Below are 23,151 nucleotides of genomic sequence, written 5' to 3' on the forward strand. Positions count from 1 at the left end.
TTACTTCTACCTGCACTGGTAGGTGGGTTCTTTACAACTAGGGTCACCCGGGGAGCCCCAGAAAACAAGATTACTTTCTCAAAACTCATCCTTTTCAGATGGCCTCAGATATGCAGATGACACCACCCTTATGGCAGAAAGTGAAGAGGAACTAAAGAGCCTCTTGATGAAAGTGAAAGAGGAGAGTGAAAAAGCTGGCTTAAAGCTCAACATTCAGAAAACTAAGATCAGGCATCTGGTCCCATCACTTTATGGGAAATAGATGGGGAAACAGTGGAAACAGTGTCAGACTTTATTTTTGGGGGCTCCAAAATCACTGCTGATGGTGATTGCAGCCATGAAATTAAAAGACACTTATTCCTTGGAAGGAAAGTTATGACCAACCTAGACAGCATATTAAAAAGCAGAGTTGACTCATTGGAAAAGACCCTGATGCTGGGGTAAGGATTGGGGGCAGGAGGAGAAGGGGACGACAGAAGATAAGATGGCTGGATGGCATCACCGACTCAATGGACATGAATTTGGGTAAACTCTGGGAGGTAGTGACGGACAGGGAGGCCTGACATGCTGCGATTCATGGGGTCGCAAAGAATCGGACACGACTGAGTGACTGAACTGAACTGAACTGCACTGAGGAATAGCAAAGAGGGTGTGGCTGAGGTGGGACCAAAGGAGGAGGGCTAAGCTCAGCCCAAGGCCTTTGAGTTTTGCAGGTGCTGAGGCTGGACATACTCCCTGGAAACTTGGAGGAAAGTCCTTCAGTCATTCCCGAAGACTTTCTCACCAAAAGGGTTTGTAGCTTCCGTTAAAGCAATGTATGTGCATACAATAAGCTGTCCTTTTCATGGAGTATTCCAGAAGCTTGATTACTTTTCATAATCCAAAAAAGGTTAAATACATTGGGGATCTTGTGTCCTCAACTCGCCTTGATTTGTGTTTGAAGAATGTATGGGGTTAAATGACAGATAAAACCGATTCCTGCTTCCCTGTAAGATGGTCTTGGTCTTCATGCCTGTGAAGCTTTCCGTATGTACTACACATTCTTTCCCAGTCCCCTCTGGTCTCTAGACACTAGGAAGGCACAGTTGCTATTTCACACATCTTTATCTTGGAAAGTTTCAAATCAGAGCCGAGGGTGTAATGCAAATAAAGACCTAAACGGTATTAAGGACAGCAATTTGACACTTTATGAATTTCATCTCCTCCAAGCCAGCTCATAGAGAGATTATGTACAGAGAGGAACAGGTTACTGCTTGCATAACTATTGAAAATTGGTGCTAATTGGCTTGAGGTTTAAATGAGGGAGCTCTGTCAGACAGCTGGCCCAGTCGAGGGTTCTGTATCTGAAAGCACTACATGGAAATAGAATTTATCTCTATGTGACGATGTTTATTCTCTGAAAATTAGGTTAAAATGGAAGACATCATTTCCCTCATCCTCAATTAAAACAAATAGCTCACATTTAACTCAACTGTAGCATCCGTGGGCCTTGGGGATAAATTTCCTCTATTTTACAAGTAAGTCACTGCCTGCGTTTTCCTGTGACAAGAGGCCTAGAGGATCAGAGTATTTCAGAAAAGGTTAAAAGAAATTGTACCACATCCAGGAAGGCTAATTTTCATGCATCAAGGTTCTTTGAGCTGAATTTGTGTAATGAGTGCACTGGAAATTGAAAGACGAGATTAAAGTGCTGTTTGTCGTGTACAGAGATTTCAGAAATGCTTATCAGCTCTGCGCAGCTGAACACAGCCCAGATTAAAACCTGATCTAACAGAAAGGAAGGCTGACTGCAAATGCCGGGCTTTACATCCATGCTAATTAGAAAGTGCATATTAAACATGAGGCTGACGAGGAGAGCAGCTGCAAAGGTCTTTATCTATATTAAGAGACTGTCCACCTACATAATAAGAGTAATTACCAATGAGAGAATTCTCAAAAAGAAATTGCATTTAATGACACATCATACAATCTCTCCTTATTTCAAAAGTCTAGTACATCATCCCCCAAGAAGGTGTGACTTTATTTTCTCTCTGGAACTAGGTGACAGATGAGATTTTGAAGACAAGATCCATTCACTTATATTTCTACTAAGGCAAGCTCCTTACTTGGAGAACTGCCAGTGTGGAAACTCTATGGAGTCCCCAATCCTTGTTTCTAATGAACCGACAGGGAAAACAACTAAAAGTTTTCCAACCTACAGGAATTACTTGAGAGAGATGGCACCTAAGAGTGCTTTTATTGGAAAGTTGTCAGTATCACTAGAACTGGATTCCATTACGTTTTTAATTTTAAACTTAATTTTATTTATTTATTATTTTTGGCTGTGCTGGATCTTCATTGCTGTGTGGGCTACTCTCTAGTTGTGATGCATGGGTTTCTCATTGTGGTGGCTTCTCTTGTTGTGGAGCATGGGCTCTAGGATTTGTGGGCTTCAGTAGTTGTGGCTCGTGGGCTTAGTTGCTCCATGGAAGGTAGGATCCTTCTGGATCAGGGATCAAACCCATGTCCCTTGCATTGGCAGGCAGATTCCTTACCACTAAGCCACCAGGAAGTCCCTCTATTAATTTTTTTTTTTAACTTCCTATTAAAACTGGTAACATTAGAGCTGTGATTTGGGTACAATAGTATTAAAGGGCTACAAGAAATTCTCTTGGAGTCTCTCTGCTTCTTTTAAAAAGAAAACAATCTCCTGTGGTCCTTGAGAAGTAAAAGTGATACACTGGATGAAAGCATCTAGCATGCACTGGGCACTCCACAGTCATTTCATTTCCATCATCCTTTCTCTTCTTTCTTCCTTCATCTCTTCCTTCCTTTCATTTTTCTTCATATTTTTAGGTTGATATAAACCTAAGTTATCCAACTGTTACTCAGCCAGAATGTTTCCTTCTGATAATTCATTTTCAAAATAAAACAGTTGCATTTTTTTCTTTGCTTGTAGTAATTGTTTCCTGAAAACTTAGACACATAATAAATAACCAAAATCTAATAAATTATCATTGCTGTTTAATCGCTCAGTCATGTCCAAGTCTTTTGTGACCCCATGGACTGTAGTCCACCAGGCTCCTCTGTCCATGAGAGTTCCTAGGTAAGAATACTGTAGTGGGTTGCTATTCCCTTTCTCTAGGGGCTCTTCCCCACCCAAGGATCGAACCTGCATCACCTACATTGCAGGAGGATTCTTTACCACTGAGGCACATGGGGAATCCCAAATGATCCTTGTGAGTTATTAAAAAGAGCACCCAAGAAATTCAGCTTGTTGGGGAAGGCAAAGTGAGAAATCAAATGTCATAAAAACTACATAAATGTGCTATTGAAAGACATGCTATTTTGCCTTTATTATTGTTAATATAATTCAATTGAATTCTTCAAGATTTCAGATGGAAATTCTAAATATCTAACAGCCATTTAGATATTTAGAAGCCATTTTACACCTGGCTTCCCAGGTAGTGCTAGCGGTAAAGAACCTGCCTGCCAATGCAGGTAGAAGTAAGAGACATAGATTCAATCCCTGGGTCTGGAAGATCCCCTGGAGGAGGGCATGGCAACCCACTCTAGTATTCTTGTATGGGAAATCCCATGGACAGAGGAGCCTTGCAGGCTATGGTCCGTGGGGTTGCATAGAGTCAGACACGGTTGAAGTAACTTAGCATGCATGCAACAGCCATTTAATCCCTGTTGCAGGGCTCTACAAAATATTATGAAATATAATGAGCATGCAAAAAAAGTTTATAAAAGCAAATGTATCATTTGCCAATAGTTGTAAGACAAATACTGATGCAACCCCACCGAGGATAAGAAATGGAGTTTAGTGACACCTATGAAACCGCATCTTTCATGTGTGCATCTTTCCATGAATCCCTTCCTCTTTTCAAGAGTCACCCTCTCAAAACTTAATGATAACCATTTCCTTGCTTTGATAAGGCTCCTTTGTACAGCAAAATGTACTCTTTCATCCCATAATCTAAACCAATTTATTTCCTGTTTTCACCTGTAATTAATGGAAATGATTAATTATTAAATACTAATAAAAATAATAAAAAAAAATAGAGACCTCTTTTCTTGAGGCCTCTTGACATCAGTTCCTGTGTTAACTGTGTGTTAGTCTCTCAGTCATGTCCGACTCTTTGTGATCCCATGGACTGTATCCCTCCAGGCTCCTCTGTCCATGGGGTTTTCCAGGCAAGGATACTGGAGTGGGTTGCCATTTCCTTCTCCAGGAGATCTTTCCAACCCAGGGTCTCCTGCATTGCAGGCAGATTCTCTACCATCTGAGCCACCTGGAAGCCCTTATGTTAGTCAGCTGGGGCTGCTTAAAAAATCACCACAGACTGGGGTTGGGGAGCAGTGGAAGAGCTGAAACACCAGGGATTTATTTCTTATAGTTCTGAAGGCTGAGAAATCCAACATCGAGGTCCCAGAAGATTCCGTGGTGGGTGACAAACCCCTTCCTCACTCTCTGAGGGTCTTCTTACTATTGTATCCTCATGTAGTGGAGAGCAGAGGGGAAGACCTGGTGTCTCTTCTTTTTATTTTATTAATCCCATCATGAGGGCTCCACCCCATGACCTTGTCTTACTAATTATTTCCCAAAGACTTCAGCTCCAAATCCATAACACTGAAAATTAGGATTCCAATATGTGAATTTGGGAGGACATAAACATTTGGTCCATAATAGTCACTTTAGCTTTTCCCTTGATGGCAATAAGGGTGAATATTTCCAGACTAGACTTTGCTGCATTCTTGGGTGGATTTAATAATATCTTAAATAAGATCCCAGCAAAAGGGGAAACAGAAACATTGGAGGGTCTTTCTTGTCTACTAATGTCTGAGATTCCTGTCTCTCATCTCCTTGCTCTAAAAAAAGAGACAAAATAATTCCAACACAAGTGAAGAGAAACTAAAGAGTCTAAAAGGTGAATTGAGGGTGAAAGAGGAGAGTGAAAAAGCTGGCTTAAAACTCAGTATTCAAAAAACTAAGATCATGGCATCCGGTCCCATCACTTCATGGCAAATAGAAGGGGAAAACGGGGAAACAGTGATAGATTTTGTTTTCTTGGGCTCCAAAATCACTGTGGACAGTGACTGCAGCCATGAAATTAAAAGACACTTGCTCCTTGGAAGGAAAGCTATGACAAACCTAGACAGTGTATTAAAAAGCAGAGACATCATTTTGCCAACAAAGTTCTGCATAGTCAAAGTTATGGTTTTTGCAGTAGTCACATACAGATGTGAGAGTTGGACCACAAAGAAGGCTGAGAGCTGAAGAATTAATGCTTTTGAACTGTGGTGCCAGAGAAGACTCTTGAGAATCCCTTGGACTGCAAGGAGATCAAACGAGTCAATCCTAAAGGAAATCAGTCCTGAATATTCATTGGAAGGACTGATGCTGAAGCTGAAGTTCCAGTACTTTGGCCAGCTGATGCAAAGAGCCAACTCTTTGCAAAAGACCTTGATGCTCAGAAAGATTGAGGGCAGGAGAAGAGGGTGACAGAAGATGAGATGGTTGGATGGCATCACTGACTCAATGAACATGAATTTGAACAGACTCTGGGAGATAGGGAAGGACACACTGAAGCCTGGTGTGCTACAGTCCATGGGGCCACAAGGAGTCGGACACAACTGAGTGACTGAACAACAACAACTCCACCACACCACAAAAGGAGTGTGCTAGGAGACAAGGAAACCTGGCACAGGAATATTGCTAGGAATCTCTGGAAGTTCTCTAGCCTTTGGAGGACCTTTTATTCCTAAGGCAGCTTCATATATAGAAATGTTTGGAAAGAAAGTCATAGTACAGCTCAACATTATTCAAAAAATAGACCCTGTACTTAATGATGATAGGGGAAATGGTAAGAGTGAATGTTATTCATTTTCTTGAGCCTAAGGAGAGGTTGTGGATCTGAGCCAGTGGACACAGCCCTGCTACCCTCACTTCCCTGCTGATCTTATCACTGGGGCTTGGGCATCACAGGCCATGGCTACCAGAACACCACTTCCTACAGACTGAAGGGAAGATAACATCATTGTTTGGCAACAAGAGGCCAAACAGAAGCCTGGAGAAGGCATGGTGAGGGCGGTGGTCCACAGGAAGGGCCTTCACCTGAGCACTTGCCTCAGGAGGCTGACCTACCTTCCCTGTTCTAGTAGGAGTGAACGTTGCCCTTACCCAGGTCCTCAGAGGTCCTCTCAGTCACCCCCTAGGGACCAGGTTTGTTTTCCACACCTACTATAGATGGGTCTCCCCATTTTTAATCCAACACACCCAGTGATTAAAAACACTAACAACTTCCTGCCACGCCTGCCCCATGGGAGGGCCCTGGAGAAGCCTCATGCAGTTAGCTCACCTCTCCTTCCTGTTTAAAATTTAAAATTTATTACATTTTATTATTTAATAAAAATATTGCTAAATAGTAAGAAAAAAAATAGATGTTGTGAAGTCTTTTTCAGGAGGTAGTGACCCAGCACTCGGCTGGTTTGACCCGAGTGACCTGGGATTCTAATCACTAAATGGCTTTGTGATTTTGGACAAGTTTTTCCATCTATAAAATGAGCAGATTAACTAGATGATCTATAAGATACCATCAAGCCCCCAAATTCTCTTCTATTTGTAAATAGTGGATATCAGGATCCCATATTAGAGATTTTATTTTCATATGAATTTCATATTCAATATTTATGTGAGGGATAAAAAAACATAATAAAAAAAAGTGATCAAGATTATTTTTCATAAGAATGGAAACTTCAGGAATAATTAAATCACAGTGACCAAACAAAAAGTAAACAAGCAAGCAAACAAAAAACCCTTTGTATATATCTATACCTGCATTTTTGTTGTGTATGGATTATTTGTGTTAGTCACTCAGACATGTCCAACTCTTTGTGACCCCATGGACTGAAGTCCATCAGACTCCTCTGTCCACGGGATTCTGCAGGCAAGAATACTGGAGTGAATTGCCATTCCCTTCTCCAGGGGATCTTTCTGACCCAGGGATTGAACACAGGTCTCCTGCACTGCAGGCAAATTCTTTACCATCTGAGCCATCAGGAAACCCAGGGATTATTTAGGTAGTCCTAAATATTTCAGAGTTGTAAATTGATGCAGAACTGGGAATAAACATTTTTTGAGCAAATGTTTCGCACCAGGAATGTGCTCAGAGCATTCTTCTTGACAGTAAGACTGTAAAGATAATGGCATTCCCTTTAGAGACCAAGAAACTCAAGCGTGGCAAGTTGAAACAAATTGCCTTGTGATCCACAGTGTCAAGACCCAACTTCAGCATCTTTGATATCACCTAGAAATGTGATAGAACTGCAAATTCTCAGGCCTCACTCAGACCTACTGAGAGAGAGAGAGACTCCAGCTGGGTGGCCCAGAGATGAGGTTTAACAAGCTCACCAACTATAAAGCTTCAGAACTTCTGATCAAGTGAGTTAAAAAACAAGGAATCAGTCCCAGTCCTGATATCCAAACCTGAACTCTTTCCATCACCTACAACTATTACAGAAGTCCAACTTGCCTGAATCATTTCTGATTGCTTTGCTTCAACTTGTTTCAGGTGTATTTTCCAGGCAGGGAATATTACAATCACATCTTTACCAAGTCAACTAAAGACAAGTGAGAGAGTTAAAGCAGGGCAATTTCAAGTTTGAGAGACAAAAGGAAAAGTGAGAATTTTCGAGAAAACTCATGACAATAACTTATATCTAATTATATTATATAGATATAATACATAATACAACATTTTGCCTCTATACATTAGAGGCAAAAATGAACAGACTTGATAATCTATGAGGTCCTCGTCATCCTATGAGTTTTCTGATTTGATGTTGGAGGTGGTTCACCACTCTTTATAAATTTATAATAGCAGGTTTTATTCAAGAAATGGATTTGATGGACACGGGCAGCAGGGAGGAAGGAGAGGGTAAGACAAACGGAGTGAGTAGCATGGAAGCATATACACTACCATATGTAAAATAGAGAGCCGATGGGAATTTGCTTTATGACTCAAGGAACTCAAATCAGGGCTCTATGACAACTTAAAGGGATGGGAATGGGTGGGTCATAGGAAGGAGGTTCAAGAGGGAAAGGACATATGTATACCTATGGCTAATTCATGTTGATGTAAGGCAGAAATCAAACCAATATTGTAAAGCAATTATCCTTCAATTAAAAATAAATAATTTTTTAAAAAGTAAAATAATGCAATCTTATAAAAATATAATCTATAAAATTAAAGCAAGACCAGATTTGACTTATTTTATTCACTTTCCCACCTCCAGTCCCCTGTCAATGTTTAGCTTTAGATGCTTAACAATATTTACTGAACAAACAAAGTTACGCTCTACAATTAGTTTTGAATTTTATATCTGTTGATATAAACTTAGTCTAATTATGAGATTAAAGTCATGAGGAAGTTTGTAATAACTTTGCCATACAATTGTATGTTCAAACAAGGAAATTGTGACCCAAAACTTCAGTTCTTACAAGGGTGAAGAAAATAATTTACTTTTCCCTCCTCTCCTGCCTTTAGAATATACGTCTGTGTGTTTTGTACATCATTATTTGTCTTTTTCCTATGCAATAAATCGTTTGGAGAGAACATCTAATATTGACCAAATCCATCAGTCCCATAGATGCCACATCTAGAAGCTGTAGAGTGTGATGAGGTTCTAAGTATTGTGTGTTTATACTACAGCTGCATACAATGAAGATTTCCTCATGGCTTGAGGTGTCACAAAATTCCCACTGCCTTTGCAAGAACCAAAGTCCAGGGGGATGTAGGCTACAAGTGTAGATCATGTTCACATTTTCAGAAATCATGAAATTTGCTATTTTTCTTACATGCATTTCTTCATAAGGTGAAACATTTAAAATTCTGAGCTGCCTGACATCATCTTTTATTTACTGAAATATGTTACTTGACTTGCAAGTGTTATTTAGATTAATGCATACTCTCAGTCTTGAGACTGAGTTCACCAACCGCTATGTTTCTTTTCTGTTCTTGGTTGGTTATCAAGAATATTAGTGGAATGTGGGCATTTGGATTTAAGGAGGACATCTCATTACATGATAAGTAAATTTATACAGAATGTATAAATTACTTATTTGTAATTCAAAATTTGCAGACTTAGATTGCTGCAAGATATTTATACCAATCATATGCTCCCTCTGTTCAGCATAGCAAATAATATTTTCATTATTCAAGCTTTTTTGTTTCTTGTACTATGTATACGTGAAATTTGCTTTAGAGAGTTTAACAAGATATTCATTAAATAGAAATTGCAAGTAAACTAAGACATAATAAGCCAGTATCTTTATGGATTACAATGAAAATTGCCCCCAAACATTTAGCTTTGGCTGATTGGCTTATTGGGTAGACAGACATAGGCTCGAATCCCAGTTTAACCACTTACCGGCCATTGAGTTTAAGTTATTCAATCTCTGAACCCCACTCTTTGACTCTGATAAAGTGGAGATGTAAATAAAACCTATGCATGCACAGCATTTGTGAGGGAATTAGTTTAGACAATCCATGTAATTCACTAGCCCAGTGCTCACAAATAGTTAGAACTCAATAAACGATAGTCATTACTCTTACTAGTTTACATATAGTGTGGAATAAGTCAGCATTAGAACAATAAAATATTGTTCTAATATTTTCCTTAATTTCCAATAAATTCCTAGCACAATAATTTCCAATAAACTCCTAGCACAAATTAAAAATAATCCCAGGAATATCAATCAGAATGGTTCTTAAAAGAAATCCCTCTAACTGATTCTGCAGTTCCATGGCTTCTGCCTACCAAGAGCTAATCCTCAAATAAGAGAACCCCAAAGAAAAATTATTGTTGTTTCTGGACTGTTGTTGTTTCTTTAAGTAAAGGAACACTTTAAAAAAGAACACAGTAACTGAAGGTTTCTGGCTGTGAGGAATTCCCTCCCTGGTTAAAAAGGTCACTGAAAGTTTGCAAAAGGAGTTGTTAGATATTGTTTGTGTAGCGCAAATCAAAAGGAGTTGGGAGGAAGTCCATAGGTTAATGAGAATATTAGGCAGGCTTATGATGTGAAGTGGAAAATATACTTTCCTTCTCTGTTCTAAATTTTCCAACAGCTTTTTTGTAAAGAAGTAGCTTGTGTAGACAAGGAGTCTGAAAAGAGGCGGATGAGCAGAAAAAAAATCTTATCTTGGATTTTCCAAGAAGCTTCCCTTGCACTATTGAAATTAATATTATTTCTTGGTGAGGCCAATTTAATGCATCATTGCTTCTAATTGTGTGCTTAACATACACTCCTTTGTACATTTAGCCTGGGATGTAAATAAATGTTAGCATTCACATATTCACATATCTAATTAATTTCCACCAAAAAATTCATTACACCACATGAACTTATCTTCATTAACTGTAATGGAACCCTTTAAAAATGAAATGTTTCCTGAAATATTGTATGTTGGGAAATGGTAATACAGCAGATTTTAAAATATAATAAAAAGTTTAGTGTCCCTCACTATGTCCCCACATTTTTTTAAAGAGCTGAATGGTGACATTTCATTCTAATTTTTTTCTATTACCTTTATATAATTTTTTTAAACCACATCTTATTGGTTACTCATTAGAAGATGAGGAGCTTAAATAGAACCCAGGAATGTATTAGAATCATAAGAATACATATAATTTAGGATTTATTTAAGACTAAACCAGAATATTGAACTTGTACATCTCCTTTGGATAGAGAACTAAACTCTATTTGACAAAGGCTCCATTAAATTGTGGATGCGAAGAATATACAACACAATGAAAATGGTGCAGCTGAATGCTATAGCCCAGACAGGAGGAAGGAGAGTGTCTTAAAATTCAGGCTTCTCCCAAACATTATAGAAGTTGTTCTTTAAAAAAGTTGAATTCTTAATTAAAATTTGAAAGATTTTCATTGAAGGTAACTTATGTAGTGGATCTTAAATTGTTTCCTTTCTTAAGTCATGGTCATCTTTTTCTGTCAAAATTCAAATTTTCTGCTGACCACAGAGTTTAGAAAAATCTCAAGATATTCCTTAAGCATCATCTTTAAGTCTTTTATCAAACATTTATTTAAAAAATCATTTTATATTATTTTGTACTTTTTATATTAAAGTGTTTCATATCTATTAGATTTCATTAAGTTCAATACAGAGTCAAGCCCTGAGAAAGAGAAATAAAAGAACCAACATCTTTCACTGTCAGTGTTTATGTATGGGGAAATAAAATACACCTCTTCCTAGATAATTCTAGACCATTTGTAATCCAGGTAGACAGTGCACAATAATCCTGTTTGCTCTGTAGAAATTGAAAACATGCTTCTTTGTTTACCAGAAGTACATGAGGTCCCATGTTCGGCGCTGCCCTAGTACAATACTGAGCACATTAGAGTCCTCACATGCCAAAGACTGGCTACTCCTTGCAGGCTGATCAGTTGACAGAAGGATTAAAGATCATAGTGCACGTGACTGGCCTATGATAAGTTGTTAAATGTTTGTGTTCACGTATTCATTTCATAAATCTTCATGGTCCAGCAAGTTTTCCCTGAGAAAGAGGGAATTGAAGAGAGATTTGAAGAGTGAATAGGATCAAACCTGGGTCTCCTGCACTGCAGCCGGGTTCTTTACTGTCTGAGCCACCAGGGAGATCACCAAGAGAACACCTCAAATTCATAAAAGAATATGAGGAGAACTCCCATTTGTTGTGGCTTTTCCCTTTTTTATTTTTAAATTGGTTAAATGAAATAGCATAAATACAGACCCCAGAACAGTACCTGGCCCGTAGCAGGTACCTTTTCTCTGACAACCTGTATTTATCTGGGTTCCTTAGAATTACCTCCTTAAGTGGTTCCACTGCCAACTCAAATTGTTTTGGAAAAACATAACAACTGTACAGTGACAGGGATCAGCAAACTTCAGGCTTAAGTTAAACAAATTACTATTATAAAAATTGGAGAGTGAAGATATGGTTTATATTGCTTTATTCAATGTCAAAAAACAGTCAGTATTCAGCCTGTGGAGAGTCAATACATTATCTTTTTATTCGCCAAGCAATTAAGTTTTCCAGTATTTTCAGTAATACACTTTCACTTGTCGGTGTATGAAAGCCCGATTTATGCAATAAAAGATATTTTCAGAATTACAGAAATATGAATTGTAACTTTTTTAAAGCTTGGCTGTAAAACAAGTTTATACTTTACATGTGCACTAACAGCTTTAAAAATAATTTTAGGAGACGATTTTTATTACAGTAACAGCAGCAATGACTTTCAAAAGATATTTGAGGCTCTTCCCGGCTGGGAGGGGAGTTTGGGGAAGAATGGATACCTGTATATGTATGGTTGAGTCCCTGTGACATTAACCTGAAACTATCACAACATTGTTTGTTAATTGATTATGCCCCAATACAAAATAAAAAGCTTAAAACAATAAATAAAACCAATGGAGGAACATAGAGTTTAAAAATATAGACATATATGTGTATATATACATATACATACATATATATTTGAGGCTCTTTATGTAATAGGCCATGGCCAAATGGAAAGAAGGATGCCTTCAAGGCTAACCAGGCATGTGAACACTAGTAAATCAAAAACTGTCTGTCCCAAGGAAAGTGTTGTCAAAGTCTGAAGTAAATTTTGTATAACTCTCATGGTAATCTTAGCACATCAAAGGCTGCTAACTTGCTATTAAATGCATTATCTTGACAAAGTTGTCAGCAGCATCAGCCTTACAAGCAACTTGCTAGAAATGCAAATACTCAGACCACACCTCTGAGCAATTCTGGCCAGGGGTCCAACAAATTGTGTATTAATAGACATTCCAGGTTCTCACATTTGAGAAACACTGGTCTGGGAGAAACAGTGTCCTTCAGAAACCATATCATCTGCCAGTAAAGTTCCACATTACTGAAATAGCTTTCAGTGTTAGGGCAGATAATGAGGAAAAAGATATAATCCAGAACTATTCTTCTCCTCTTGCCTATTAGAAACCCTTTCCCAAACAGCCAACATGACTCAAGGAAATCTGATGGGTCCCTGCTGCAGAGGTGGACCATGACTAGGCTAAGTCAATTATGGCAATCCCAACCTGCTTACCTGGGATATCATTAAGGGAGAGTGCAGATCTGAATCTATCTGGGCCAGTGAAATACATAAAGGATGATTTAGGTTTTGTGGCAAGGCATTTTATTATTCTTAAGAGCTAAAGGAGACTATTTCTTCCACTGCATGTAAACATCATGCTATCGGCAGGCTCTCATGAACTTTAGGACAACCAGCCAGATGAAGTGGATTTACCATGGGTTGTGCAGAATGGAAAGTCAGAAAGGATTTGAGTTCTTGATGACATTGAATCAGCCCACCATGAAGCCTACCCTATGTCTGTCTTTTCTGTTATAAATGCCCTTTCAGTTCAGTTCAGTTCAGTCGCTCAGTCGTGTCTGACTCTTTGCGACCCCATGAATTGCAGCACGCCAGGCCTCCCTGTCCATCACCAACTCCCAGAGTCCACCCAAACCCATGTCCATCGAGTCAGTGATGCCATCCAACCATCTCATCCTCTGTCGTCCCCTTCTCCTGCCCCCAATCCTACCCAGCATTAGGGTCTTTTCCAATGAGTCAACTCTTCGCATGAGGTGGCCAAAATATTGGAGTTTCAGCTTCAACATCAGTCCTTCCAATAAACATCTAGGACTGATCTCCTTTAGGATGGACTGACTGGATCTCACTGCAGTCCAAGGGACTCTCAAGAGTCTTCTCCAACACCACAGTTCAAAAGCATCAATTCTTTGGCGCTCAGCTTTCTTCACCGTCCAACTCTCACATCCATACATGACCACTGGAAAAACCATAGCCTTGACTAGACGGACTTTTGTTGGCAGAGTAATGTCTCTGCTTTTAAATATGCTATCTAGGTTGGCCATAACCTTCCTTCCAAGGAGTAAGCGTCTTTTAATTTCATGGCTGCAATCACCATCAGCAGTGATTTTGGAGCCCAAAAATATAGTCTGGCACTGTTTCCACTGTTTCCCCATCTATTTCCCATGAAGTGATGGGACCAGATGCCATGATCTTAGTTTTCTGAACGTTGAGCTTTAAGCCAACTTTTTCATTCTCCTCTTTCACTTTCATCAAGAGGCTCTTTAGTTCTTCTTCACTTTCTGCCAAAAGGGTGGTGTCATCTGCATATCTGAGGTTATTGATATTTTTCCTGGCAATCTTGATTCCAGCTTGTGTTTCTTCTAGCCCAGCATTTCTCATGATGTACTCTGCACGTAAGTTAAATAAGCAGGGTGACAATATACCGCCTTGACAGACTCCTTTTCCTATTTGGAACCAGTCTGTTGTTCCATGTCCAGTTCGAACTGTTGCTTCCTGACCTGCATACAGGTTTCTCAAGAGACAGGTCAGATGGTCTGGTATTCCCATCTCTTTCAGAATTTTCCACAGTTTATTGTGATCCACACAGTCAAAGGCTTTGGCGTAGTCAATAAAGCAGAAATAGATGTTTTTCTGGAACTCTCTTGCTTTTTCGATGATCCAGTGGGTATTGGCAATTTGATCTCTGGTTCCTCTGCCTTTTCTAAAACCAGCTTGAACATCTGGAAGTTCATGGTTCACGTATTGCTGAAGCCTGGCTTGGAGAATTTTGAGCATTCCTTTACCAGCATGTGAGATGACTGCAATTGTGCGGTAGTTTGAGCAATCTTTGGCATTGCTTTTCTTTGGGATTGGGATGAAAACTGACCTTTTCCAGTCCTGTGGCCACTGCTGAGTTTCCCAAATTTGCTGGCATATCGAATGCAGCACTTTCACAGCATCATCTTTCAGAATTTGAAATAGCTCAACTGGAACTCCATCACCTCCACTAGCTTTGTTCGTAGTGATGCTTTCTAAGGTCCACTTGACTTCACATTCCAGGATGTCTGGCTCTAGGTGAGTGATCACACCATTGTGATTATCTGGGTTGTGAAGGTCTTTTTTGTACAGTTCTTCTGTGTATTCTTGCCACCTCTTCTTAATATCTTCTGCTTCTGTTAGGTCCATACCATTTCTGTCCTTTATCGAGCCCATCTTTGCATGAAATGTTCCCTTGGTATATGCCCTTTAAATAAGCTAAAAACATTACCTGCAACCAAAAGTACCCTAACTTTTGTAGGATGCCAAATAAACTATGAGCCACCCTGAGGCAGGGGTCTTGGCCTTAATCAGCTTAATATCCTGAGGGCCCAGTTTGATGCCTGGTAGATAGAGACCACTTACTAGATTTTTGTTGAATGAATGAAAAACTAAATGCATTTACATTTTATAAGTATATTCTATGAATCAGAGCATCCAAAGAGGTAGAACTGCAATGCAAGTATCTTAAAAATTGTTTCCTTCAGAATGATTTCATCCTGTGCAGTTTTTCAACCTGATTGACATAGTGAGAAATCCTTTTATTAGGGACAGAAAGAATCTCTAATTACACTTTTTTAAAAAATTTAACTTTAATATTTTAAAACTGCTCTTGAAGATGAAACATAACTGCTGCTTTTAATGATTGAGCATGTGTTCCTAAATCTATAGATTAAAAACATGAACAAGTCCCTGTTTCATTACTCACTTTTATTTTGTCTTTATAGTGTTGGCAGATGCTCTTAATTGCTCATGAGCATGAGTGGGAAGTGATTATAAACTTCAGATTTAATAAGAACACCAGAGGAGGGTGAAATATTGATAGATCAAACCACTCTATCATTTAGAGGGATTTTCTGGCTTCAGTCTTTATTTCCTCTCCCCACATCTGTAAAATCTCCTAACAAAAGTGATCTCTGCCTTTGTGCCCTTGTGTGATTTAGGTTTTTCTCAAGACAGAAGAGACTTCAGCTTTCCCCAGTGAGACCACCATGAGGTCACACAGAGGCAAGACTAAGGCTGAGACCTGCCTCCCCATCTCCTGAGAACCAGACACTCTGCACACTGAGGTGGCACAGATGACTCTGGCACATACATATGAAGCACCTGAAATACCACAGCCATGATTTTCAGGCACTTTTGCCCCCCTGTTGGTGCCCAAGATGCTACGTTTTTCCCATTTGATCAGACATACTTCTGATTCTTTCTAAGTTGAAATTTCAACTCTGTTTCTAGCTATAAATGGCAAATGTTATCATGTTAGTACTTTCACTCCTCACTTCTCCTGAATCACATGTAATTTTAACAACACTAAGTAGAAAAATGATTCCTTCAATGCATTTGGCATCATCAACAATTGTTTTTTGTGTTAAATTAGACTAATCAGTAAATTAAGCAAACCATAGTACTTGAGAATGATGGCGCATGACAGTTGGGGGGGGTGACCCCAGTATCTTGAGCTCTCTTTCCTATTTAGGCCTGCCTGTTGTCCCCTTCTGTTGGGAGCATCCCAAGAGCGTTTCCTTCATGTTCCTTCCTGACATTTAATCTCAAGCATATTAGGATATAAATGTATAAAAGTTCACCTGGCCTCTTTGGGAATTTGTATTTTAAGAAGGGAGAAACCCATTTCTCTGGAACTTCTAGCATCTGCAAGCAAGGAGAGGTGTTCATGAAGGACGGTGGTGGCAGTATTCCTCTTGGCTCTGATTTCACCCACTGCCAGGCTATCCTTTGGGATGACACCCCTGACTATAAGCAAAATTAAAAGATTCAATATCAGTGAAGAGAGGGTCAAATTTTTTGTCTCTGGATCATGAAAGAATAGGATGGCGGCTTTATTTCTGCAGGTGCTATTAAACTTATTGTTAGCCATAGGAAAGCAAAATCACGTTCTGTCCACTGCAAATACAACTGTCCTGTAAGCAAGCAAGTGCTTCCTTACTCACAGATCGATCTGGAAATTAGTCAAAACAGGTTAATATTCCTCCATGGGCCCTCTAAATGGAATTATTTACCTTGGATGGTTATGTGGAGAGTTGTCACCTTGGGTCGATCAGAGGGGCTTCTAATTCCCTCCACACCCCACTCCTCCATAACACATGAGGACTCACTCATGGACACCAACAGCCTTGTTCTCTGTGTTACACCTGGACCACAAAATATGTAAGACTATAGGTTCCCCCAGTAAATCCAGTGCTCTGATAACATACCAACAGCACTGTGGGCTTGTTAGCCTTTAGCCAATTAAGGCAATTAGTGTTATTTAATATGAAATGTTCTCCAATACACACACTGGCAAGAATATTGAAAAATACAAGCCTCAAGAATTCTGATTTATCTTCCCGTTGCCAGAGCCAGCTGCTGAGTGCCAAACAGCACTGCGTGTGCTCCTGGCATAACTTTATTAATAATCCTGTAAAACAAAGAATCCTTCAACAAATAGCAGTCACTTTTTGATTATATTGTGCCACAGATAATAATTGTTTCAAATTGAGTGTATTTGCTTATGCATAATGAAAAAAAAGATCACATAACAGCTTGATTATGAAAACTAACGGCATGTTGGAAAGCTACCAAGAATTCCCTCAAATTGGACATTTTAATTGTTTTACCTCAGTTGCTGACCCAGGCCAAATTCATTTAAAACAAATTTTGCATACCAAAATCTCTATAAAACAAGGGGATTTCCAACCTACTGGCAATGATTCATTTAGAGTTAATGAATGTGAAAATGTTTTTAAAAGCTTCATAAATATATACTATTATTATTATTGGAGTAAGATTGAATTCAGCAGAATTCCAGTATACAGAAAAATTTAAATTGGCTCTTGCAGGTCTGCGAAAGGAGATTTGACCTGAACTGTACATTAGAAATCCAAATTGGGCAGGCTAGATCTTTGCATGCTCTACAATTATTTCTATTTAAAAATGGATTGTGCTTTTTCACAACAATGTGGAAGTTGCTTTGATTATTGGTTAACATAATGGCTACCATTTATAGAGCAGTTACTGTGTTTCAGACACTGGGCTAAATAGTTTACAAGCATTATCCAGTTTAATATTCACAACAGCCCTATTGGGTAGATATTCTTGTCCCACCTTGCACTTAGTAGGTTACAGGACGGATATTCGTTGCATGAATAGAGAAGTTAGGTAACAGGCTCCACATTCACAGGTAGGAAATCAGCATTTAGACTTCAGGGGTAATTTCCAGTAGCTGTCCTCTTAGATCCTTTATTGATGTTTCTTTCCTGTTTTTAGGAGTGATGCTCTGAAGTTCCCAAATTCTGAGTCCCCAGACAAGGTTATGTGTAACCACAGTAGGAATTCCTCTAGGTAATATTATTTAGGAGTCCAGGCAATGTGACACCAATCAGTTATGGCACCGATTTGTTGTCCCCAGAGCTCCAGGTGAGGCTGCTGACACCACCAAGGACTGGGTGGTTGAGGAAGTCAAGATGGCAGGACACAGTTTGAATTCAGCCAAGGACTGAACAGTCTTGCCCAAACTATTTTCCTGTTGAACATTCCACTTAGTGGGTAACTGACTTTTCAATATTAGTGACGGGTTGACGCACATTATTAATATGGTCATGGCCAGTGCTAGGCAACATTTTGACGTGGATTAATTTCCCCATGGCACCCTCTCTACATCCTTTCAGTTTCCCGTTCCATCTTTACCTGCTCCAAGTGTCTCCTCCCTCCAGTCCATTACTTAACCAGCTCACCTTTATTAAAAATAAAATTAAGATGGTTATTTTATGGTTTTAGCCAGGGGACCCTTCTCCAAATGCAATTTTAGTTGGAAGTACAAAAAGGAACCAGTCTAATCTTCTCTCAAGGGTGTGGGGCTAAAGGTCCAGAATCACATTAACTCAATGACACTTACACCTACCTGAGTGAGGAATCTCTAGATCTTATTCCAGGGTCCACTTCATTTCAAAAATTTCTCAGATAACTACAATGACTTAATTGATCTCCTCTCTGATTTCCTCTCTGTTAACAGCTGGCAACTGTTCAAGTTGTATCCCCTTTGTTTTTCACACACAGATTAATTTCTCAGCTTAGTTAAATTGTAAACTCCACCATGGCAGGGACCTCACTTTACAAGTCTTTTGTGATTTTCATTTAAACAGAAGATCCCATCTACTATAGCTGATTAACCAGAAGTGGACTTTGGAAACAATTCTTGTCAAGTTAAAGCAAAACAGAAAGAAAAAATAAGGCAGGAGGTATTCAGTTTTACGAAATCCCCTGCCTGCTTTCTTTCACACCTCCAGCTTTAGGTGACAGTTAGAACACTGGTTAGTAAGAGAACCAGAGTTCAACCAGCCTCAATTTACTGTGTGACTGTGGTCAATTTTATTTACCTCTCTGTGCTTCAGTGTCCTAATCTGTTAAAGGAGATAAGGGCCTCAACAGCTATTTTGTGAGGATTTAGCAATATTTTGTAGAGAAAGCACATGGTAGACCCACAGTAACTTTCCGCCTCATTCTACTTTCCTTTGTGTTTTGAATCCTTTGGAACATTTGACCTAGTTAACCAGTCCACAAATTCCTAGCTATATGTTAACTGGGTTAAGAAAACTTCTTGTTACCAATACTGCTTTGCAGGCACCTCTTCTGAGATTTAATCTCCCCTATTACCCTGTCCTGGATATAAATCTTACAGACTTCACTATTCTGTGTAGCTGTGTATTCATCCTGAGATTTGACAGTATGCATGGGCGGTGATTTGGGTTCAAAGGAGGGTGCTGGAAGAGCAGGCAAGGAACAGAGTCTCGTTTATATCTGTTCACCCAGGCACCCTTCCTGCCTCCCACCTCCCACTTCCTCCACAGAGATGACTGGCTTTGATTTTTGCCTCCATTTGTTTAGTTCTAAAAACGTAAAAAGAAAATATTAGTCATTAGGGAAGGATTTCAACATGGTTTTGTAGACAAGTGCTTCTCAGACTTTCATATACTTAGCAAACTCCTGGCATCTTGTTAGTGACAGATTTCAAGTCAGTAGGGGGAGGGCTGGGGCCCAAGAATCTGCATTTGTCCCAAGTGCCCGGGAGATGTGGGTGCTGCTGACCCATGGCCCACGCTTGGAGGAGCTAACCTCTAGATGATTGTATCAGGGTAATGGAAGCTAGTCATAAGAAACACAGGCAGGAGTATAACTACAGAGGAAAAATGAAGCAAAAACTTGGTCTCAAAATTCAGTTGGTGATGTCACATGTGCATCATGGGAATACAGAGAATGCACGTCTTCATTTATGCATTTGACATTTTTTCACCCTCTCTTTGCTTAAACACCAGTCTTAGATACTCACTTTTGATCTCACTTACCACTGAGAAAAGCTCTACTCTCCTTTATATTCCACACCCCTGCCCCCACACACCCTGCTCCCACTATGGCTCAGTGGTGAAGAATCTTCTTGCAGTGCAGGAGACACAGGAGATGTGGGTTCGATCTCTGGGTTGAGAAGATCCCCTGGAAGAGGGCATGGCAACCTACTCCAGTATAGTCCATGGGATTGCAAAGAGTCAGATATGACTGAAGAGACTGAGTAGGGTATGAGCACATATACATATGTATATTTCCTGGAAAACAAATAAACTGGAGCAAGCATGTATTTTAGAAGATTTTTAAATTTATCTTCCATTTCCACACAGTCCAATAACAAATACATGAAAACTGCTGTGAAGGTTGGTGTAACATGGAATTACCAGCCCTGATCTGGAGTCAGGACTGTCTAAACCCTGACTCCAGCACTCAGTAGCCTTGGGCTGGTTATCTAACATTTCTGTATGTCAGAATGAGGCTTACCATAGTTTTTATCTTGGGAAAGTTATGAGGATAAATTGAATTACTATAAGCAAATGGCTTAGAACAGTGCCTCACACACAGGAAACACCGTACAAGTATAAAGTATTGTGTAAGCACATTTATGTAATTCTTCACATTATGGAATAGTTTCAACTTTAAGAAATGATCATATGCCTATGTGATCTATGTGTGATGCAAATCAGCATTTTGGGTGTCAGTCAACCATTTCGCCATAGAACCTGCTCCTTTATTTGAATGTGTACTTGTGATTTTACTCAATGTTACTTTAATAGTATCAACCAAATTTTTAATTTTTTTCTTTTGGTAATAAATGTATCTATGAGATAGTCATTTTTGTATACTCTAAGACAAATTGTATCTCATAAATTCTTGGTGGAGAAAGTCAATACATTCAAATCAATACATTAAAAAGTATTCTAAGGTCAAATAACTTGAGAGGCATAGACTATAGTAGTTGAGTATGGATGGGCTTTGCACTCCTTATATGTACAAGACTTGGTTCTATCATCTCTAAGCTGTGTTACCTTGACCAAGTCACTTTATTTTCATTTCCAAAATGTAAATTCCACTCATATTATTATCTTGTGAGATTATGATGAGGTATTTTTTGTTGTTTAGTCGCTAAGTCATACTTAAATCTTAGTGACCCCTTGGAGTGCAGCATACCAGGCCTCCCTGTCCTTCACTATCCCCCAAAGTTTGCTCAAATTCATGTCCACTGAGTCGGTGATACCATCCAACCATCTCATCCTCTGTCGTCCCCTTCTCCTCTTGCCCTCAATCTTTCCCAGTATCAGGGTCTTTTCCAATGAGTCAACTCTTCACATCAGGTGGCCAAAGTATTGGAGCTTCAGCTTCAGCATCAGTCCTTCTAATGAATATTCAGGGTTGATTTCCTTTGATTGACTGGTTTGATCTCCTTGCAGTGATCAGGTATAAGTGAGACAATACAAATTAAGCCCTCAGCACAGTGCCAGTTCAATAGTAATTTCCCAATCAGTGAAATGATAATAGCAACAGTAATAAATTCACTTGGGGATGGTGAGATTAGGGAATGAACAGAACTAGAGGCAGTATAAACATATTTAATATAAATTTTAACAGGTCCAGTGTCAAGAGAAAAAGTCACATATGTTTCCCCACAGTCATCTTTGTGCCTCTTTTCAGTCTTTAAAGGTAGGATAATCAGTTAACCCATCTTGCCCAACACAGTTCCATCTCTTGCCTGTTGTCCTCACATCATTGCTAAGAGCACAGCCTTTGACTCCCCAAAAGTGTACCAGTTAGGACAACAAATTTAATGGTCACCCTCCTAAAGAACTCTCTCATGCGACCCTCTGCCTCATTAAGACGCAAGGTTTTCAGATGATGAAAAAAAAAATGACTATTTCTCCCAAGTATTACAAACCTCCAATTTCCCTGAAAATAGAATTGAAATTCCAAAAATGTATTTTTCTTGTGAGAAACCTCAATGTATCTTCTCTGTCTCTCTCCCCAAGATGGATGTTTGAGATTGTTTGATTTCTCCGACATGAAGATTGCTGGGAGGTGGGGAATTAAGCATGAGGAGAAGCAAGATTGTGTTGGAGAGAATCTATGGTAGAAAACGTAGGTGGGGCCAGGAAGCAGCATCACAGGGCAGAGGATGGACTAAAAATAAGGGGAGGGAAATGCTCCAGCAGCGGATCCATTTTCTGACATTGATTTTCATTTTTACCTGTTTCTCCTCCCAATATAATGATTAGTACACAGTGCAGCCTGTGTGGTTGTACAAAATGCAGATGGCAGCCAGGCAGCCTCAGTTCATGTTCAGGCTCCAACTGCATAACTTTGAGCAAGTCGCTTCACTTCTCTGAGCCTCATTTTCTCTCTGTGGTAAAATGGGGCTCATCACCTACCTCATGGGATTGATACCAAGATTAAATAAGATAATATGTATAAAGTTCTTTCTCAGAACAGTGCCCAATGCTTAGTAAATTCTTTTGTGCTAATTGTTGTCTTATTTCAGGGCTATGGTCATAATGATACAGTCAATCTATGATTCATTCTGATTCTACTTTAGATCAAATTCATTGATCCATCTTCTATAACAATAGCATCATTCTTTTCAGATTCATTCTACTGAATCTTTTTTTTAACATTAATGTGTTTATGTTAATACAAATTTTCATCTTTCCGTGTTTACTTTCAAACATGATTAACAATAGCTCAGAAAGAACAACAATATGCCCAAGAAAAGTAAAAGATGAGCCCTGGATTTAATTGTAAGAAAAATCAGAGTAGCCAGTGGTAATAAAAACCCTTTAATGGATTCTATTGTTTAAAGGGAGCGGTATTTTGATCACTACTATAGAAAGACATTCAATTACTATCATAGACTGTTTTAGTTCAATATG

General features: G+C 39.2%; 1 protein-coding gene across 9 annotated transcripts in view; it reads right to left on the reverse strand.

Annotated features, from left to right (window-relative positions):
* Nucleotides 1-23,151, reverse strand: part of LOC145542948 (uncharacterized) — a 564,353-nt gene that overhangs the window by 28,970 nt on the left and 512,232 nt on the right. The gene's annotated exons all lie outside the window — the stretch shown is intronic.

This window comes from Giraffa tippelskirchi, chromosome 3 (genome assembly GCF_054371585.1).
Source record: "Giraffa tippelskirchi isolate mGirTip1 chromosome 3, T2T-mGirTip1v1.2.pri, whole genome shotgun sequence".
NCBI lineage: Eukaryota > Metazoa > Chordata > Mammalia > Artiodactyla > Giraffidae > Giraffa > Giraffa tippelskirchi.